The 5,883-nt window shown below is 42.4% G+C and overlaps 1 pseudogene; it reads right to left on the bottom strand.

Moving 5' to 3' along the window:
- Positions 1 to 1,701: 1,701 nt before the first annotated feature.
- On the bottom strand, positions 1,702 to 1,819 carry LOC124709360 (annotated as a pseudogene).
- Positions 1,820 to 5,883: the final 4,064 nt, after the last annotated feature.

The raw sequence follows: 5,883 nt of genomic DNA, 5'->3' as shown, positions 1-5,883 counted from the left end.
AGAATTATAAGTGCAGATATTTTTAATGTTGACTGAGGATAGTGTACTGAACTATACTGCGTCAGTATTTACATTATTTTAAGACTAATAATTATAGCTATTAGGAGTAGTACGTTTTTAGGTTGGTTAGTACCTCCAAGGTCATGTGGCAAGACCAGCCATTAATGCTTATTTTCCCCTGGGCAGCAGGTCATGTGTTGAAGTGTGGATATGGGGATGCATAAAGGTTAGTCTACATTGACAGGCGTAGTCCACTTAGTGGTGCAGTTACGTCTGTGCAGGAAACATTAAGTAGTAAATTATGTGACGAGTGGAAAGACTGTTAGAAGCAGAGAAAAATGTACTAAAATGGGTATGTACGAGGGTTGAATGAAAAGTAATGCTTCCACCTTCATTAACTGGGTTTGGATGGGAATATTTAATAAATTAAATGCAGAAATAATCCTTAGAATGTGATCTTTAATTACCAATATTCACTTTTCCACATTTCCCCCAAAATACACAGAATCATAGACAACATCTGAGAAACAGAAAAGGTACCAGAAGAATGAAAGTGAGTCCTAATACACCCCACCCACAAAAAGGTGACAAAACAGATTCTAATAACTACAGAGGAATTTCACTACTATTTGTGATATACAAAATTCTATTCAAAGACCTGTTAAATCAAATAGAGTCTCTGACAGATCCACAGATAGGAGCTTATCAAGGACGTCTCAGAAAAGAAGGAATATGCAGTGAACACATCTGTTCCCTGAGAACAATGGTGACAGCAAAAAAGTCCAGAAACACCACAATAGCATTCATCGACTACAAGAAGGCATACTGTTCCACAGACAGAGAAATACTTTTTAACACGCTAGTCGAAATGAAGGTGGACGACAAGACCAGAAAACTAATGCAGGAAACATTAACAAATACAACATCCAAGGTGAAGCTTATGGGAGAGATCTCGGAACCATGCGAAATATAGACAGGAGTGGTACAGGGAGACGGCCTCTCACCCGTTCTGTTTAACTCGGTTCTGGAGAAAATAATCAGGGTTTGGGAGATAGGAGTCAGGGGGTAAAGATGGGGTATAGAAGGATAGAACCGTCAATGTAAAATGTTGGCTGATGATATAGCGATCGAAACAACTAATAGAAAAGAAGCCGAAGAAGCTCCAGAGGCACTACACAAAATGTCAGTCAAAACAGGACTACAAATATCATATGAAAGAACGCAGTACTTTGTCACAGAATCCACAGACACTCACTGGTAACGAAGTATGGAACGTTAACACAAGCAGAAAGTTTCAAATATCTAAGAGAGATTATACAGAAAATGGGATTGAAGTCGACATCCAACGAAGATAGAATCATAAAACAACAAAAAACGTACAGACTTACATGAAACCATTACAACAAAATAAGTGTATCCATCAATTCCAACTTAACACACTATAGTACAGCAGGAGGCTTTATATGCCACAGAAACAACAGCAATCAAAAACTCCGCCCGAACAGGCTTTTGAAGGCCCAACGGCACAGACCTGCCGCCGTGTCAACCTCAACCTACAGGCGTCACTGGATGCATATATGGAGGGCCATGTGGTCAGCACACCGCTTTCCCGGCCGTTTTGTCAGACTGCGAGACCGGAGCCGCTACTTCTCAATCAAGTAGCTCCTCAGATTGCCTTACAAGGGCTGAGTGCACCCCGCTTGCCAACAGCGCTCGGCAGACTGGATGGTCACCCATCCAAGTCCTAGACCAGTCTGACAATGCTTAACTTCGGTGATCTGACGGGAACCGGTGTTACCACTGTGGCAAGGCCTTTGGCAACAGTAATCAAAGGAAGAACGAAAATCAACGAGATGAGAAAACAAGAGAGGAAAATAGAAAGATCTAAGGGCCGGTTCAGAAAGAGGGGTCTGAATAAGAAGACCGACATAAGAACTGTACGAGCAATGAGAGACGATTATAAACAACATCAGGAGAAGAAGGGCAAAGTTCTAAGGACACATACATGGGATGAACGAAAACAGACTGATCAAGAAGATTTTTAGCTTAGTCACTACTACTAACAGAGTGAAAACCAACTGGGTGAAGGTAATGGTGGAAAGACCTCAAGAAATTGAACATCTGCGCAGTAGACATGACAGAGAAAGTTGCAGAGAAAAAAATCAGAAAACAGAAATTTCAGCCAACGCCCAAAGAGAGGAAAACAGGAAAAAAGTGAACAGAAGACACGAAGAAGGAACGCGGTGAATATTGTAAGTAGGCTGTTTATGTTTTCTTATTGGCAACGTTACGTAGCGCTCTGTATGAAAATCACTGACTGCGCTGTGTGCAGTCTGTGGCTAGTTTGCATTGTTGTCTGCCATTGTAGTGTTGGGCAGCTGGATGTGTACAGCGCGTAGCGTTGCGCAGTTGGAGGTGAGCCGCCAGCAGTGGTGGATGTGGGGAGAGAGATGGCGGAGTTTTGAAATTTGTAAGACTGGATGTCATGAACTGCTATGTATATTATGATTTTTCAACACTATTAAGGTAAATACATTATTTGTTCTCTATTAAAATCTTTCATTTGCTAACTATGCCTAACAGTAGTTAGTGCCTTCCGTAGTTTGAATCTTTTATTTAGCTGGCAGTAGTGGCGCTCGCTGTATTGCAGTAGTTAGAGTAACGAAGATTTTTGTGGGGTAGGTGATTTGTGAAAGGTATAGGTTAATGTTACTCAGGGCCACTCTTTTGTAGAGATTATTGAAAGTCAGAGTGCGTTGCGCTAAAAATATTGTGTATGACAGATTTTTGAGAAGAAAAAAGACAGAGGCAGAAAAGAATGCTATAAAAATTGATTCTGTTTTAGTGCTATTGTTAATGGGGAATTTACGATAACAGTGATAATGATAATAGGGTGATTCTGATTGACGTGTAAAACCCCTCGAAGCGATGTAGATGACGCTGAGACAAGTGGTTTAATGTAAGACACATGGGCCATAAATGTCGGGAAATACCAAGTGGATGAGAAATGTTGAACATGTGACGTCAGCAGATGGCGTACTTTGCCGCACGTGTAGCGGTTATGTTTGAGCATGAAGGGATGATTGAAAGATGCACTATTTGGATTCGGACAAACGGTGGAAACCTCGAACACTTTTTGTAAATGTCATGTTTTGGAAGCGTGGATGTTTTAAAATTATTGTCCTGAGTGTAATCAAGGAAAAGCTGTTGTTATTTGTGTTTTTTTTTCTTTTGTCCCTTCTTTTTATTGTTTACAGACATTTAGTAAACAAAAAGGTAGGTCATTTATTGGTAACAACGCAATACAGAAGCTTATCTCATTTACGTGTGACGCAATATGATCGGTTTCTGTTGAAGTGTACTTTGCAATAAACCAGCGAAGACTGCGAGACCGGTAAATAAATAATATCCGGGCGGCGTGGCCGAGCGGTTCTAGGCAATTCAGTCTGGAACCGCGCGACCGCTACGGTCGCAGGCTCGATTCCTACCTCGGGCATGAGTGTGTGTGATGTCCTTAGGTTAGTTAGATTTAAGTAGTTCTAAGTTCTAGTTGACTGATGACCTCAGATGTTGAGTTCCGTAGTGCTCAGAGCCATTTGAACCATTTTTTTTGCAAATAAAAATAAATCTTACCTCAATGTAAACATATAATTGTCTTTTTTAATGAAAAAAATACTACATGACAGACGCAATAATCGAAGCCCCAGCCCCACGCGCTGAAGCCGCTCACGTGGGCCCGGAGCGTGAACACTTGACTACTGGTGGGGCGAGGTACGTCATCTGCTGACGTCAAATGTTCAACATTTCTTATCCACTTTTGAGATACTTCCCGAAATCTGCGGCCTCATGTGTGTTATATTAAATTACTTGTCCCAGCGTCATCTACGTAGCTTATTGCGTTTTTAAGCGTTAATGAGAACCATACTGTATACGAGTCTATAAACTTCTGTACTGAAGCGTTTGCAGCTACAAGTATGAATAAAATGATTAATGTTAGAAGAATAGTGCTTGCAGTATAGTTAAAAGAGACCGAAATATTTTACCATGTCCATAAAGAACACGTTGTTTTAATACTGTTAACGATTATACAACGATATTGTTGCCTTGACTTATTGTTGATTTGTACACTGATTATTACTTCATTCTGAGTCCATTTGGCATGGTTTTGTGTATGTTCTTGTCTTAAATTTGTATTTGGTAGCACTTTTCACGACTGCACACCAGCTATCACATTGTCGTGACAGCAAAGTTCAAAATTGATTATCTGTAGATCGAGATAAGCACGAGGGAGATTCTGATCAGTATCAAATTACAAACGCTCTCTTTTGTGACTAATTTGGAAACTGCATGACTGCAAGGAGAATCGTCGCTGGAAACCTGTCCAGCGGCAGCGCATCAGTCGGCCTGCAAAGGACGCAGCGGTATATGCTGCTTGTTTGGGATATCAAATTTTGCCCTCCCACCACCTTATTCTCCCGACAAAGTACGTAGTGATTTATACCTCTTACCTCGGATGCAGAAATTATCGCGAATCTTCAGAATTACAGCGAAATTGTATTTCTACAACAACGGTCTCCGCGTAATCAAACATCGTTAGGGATAATGTGTGGCAATGGAGGATGAATGCGGAAAGGAAGACTACCATCGATTTTAATGGCCGCAGCTGGAATTTTTTTCGCGCCGATAATAGACGCTGTATGACCAGACCCCACGCATTTCGTGAGTTATGAAATCATTGTTTGGCTCTCATTACTGTACGAGTAAGACGAGCGGAGTCACAGACGATATACTACGAGAAGGTGGCGGGTGGCGGGAGAAGCATGTAATCTGCTTTCGGAGAGAGGTGTTTAACAGGTAGAGAGGCGAGAGACGCTGGGCGACGAAATCCCCGTCGCGTAACCCAGTGTCCTTCGGACGAGCGGCGGGCCGACTTTCCCTCCAGGCCTCTGCATACCAATGAGGCCACCGCCGGTGGGCCTCTCCAGTGCGAATAGTCGGCCTCTGGTCTCCAGCGGTCACCAGCCGGGACATCAGTAGGACGGCACTGAATTGTGCAAGTCTGATGTGTGCAAGATACTTTGAGGTTGCAACGTAACTGAAGTCGAGATGAGAGAAAAAGCTAGGTCAACTTCACAGGCCATCTCCACTCGTAGTATCGACTGTTGTAGCAGTGCAGCTAAAAATGTTCTCAGCCAAGCAAAGGTATGGTGTTGACGTCGATAAAATTATGTTTCGTTGCGCTGCCACATGTTGCGCAACAATGTCATTAAAATATAAGTAAGTACGACGTCTAACAATTGGAATCAGTCAATTAGCACAAATAACTGGGTGTATCAAATAGTAAGGAAATGAAATGCTATAGAACGATATAGAAAATTAGATGTGCTGTTAAGGTGAGAAATGAGGACGTTTTCCCAGAATCGGCGAGGAAACTAATATACGGAAAACACTGATAAACAGCAGGAACCCAATTGGATAGCCGCGCACGTCGCTTTCCGGGTTCAGGGAGGCGCGCCGCCTCCAGTTCGAATCCGCTCGGCGGATCATCAACGGGGGCCGATGAGTCAGTCAGAATGTATGGTTTTAGGAGATTTATCACATAATAATAATTTCGTGTGGCTCTTTGGCCTGCTGCAAGTCTTTTTTATTGGATACCACTTCAGTTACTTATGTGTCCCAAAACCGCTCCAGTTATCCAACTGTGGAAATGGGACCTACAGTATAACGTAGAATCCGAATCACGCGCCGTTTCTGGCTCCTTCTCACGTCGTTGAGAGAAGATGGCTGATTGGAAAACAGATCGAACAAGGTGATTATCGGGTTGGCTCCCACGGACTTCCTCAATTACACACTCCACAAACATTTCAAATCGATTCTGTCACT

The sequence above is a fragment of the Schistocerca piceifrons genome, chromosome 7 (assembly GCF_021461385.2).
Source record: "Schistocerca piceifrons isolate TAMUIC-IGC-003096 chromosome 7, iqSchPice1.1, whole genome shotgun sequence".
Lineage (NCBI taxonomy): Eukaryota > Metazoa > Arthropoda > Insecta > Orthoptera > Acrididae > Schistocerca > Schistocerca piceifrons.
The sequence above is the reverse complement of the archived record's forward strand: the minus strand, read 5'-3'. Positions and strand labels throughout refer to the sequence as shown.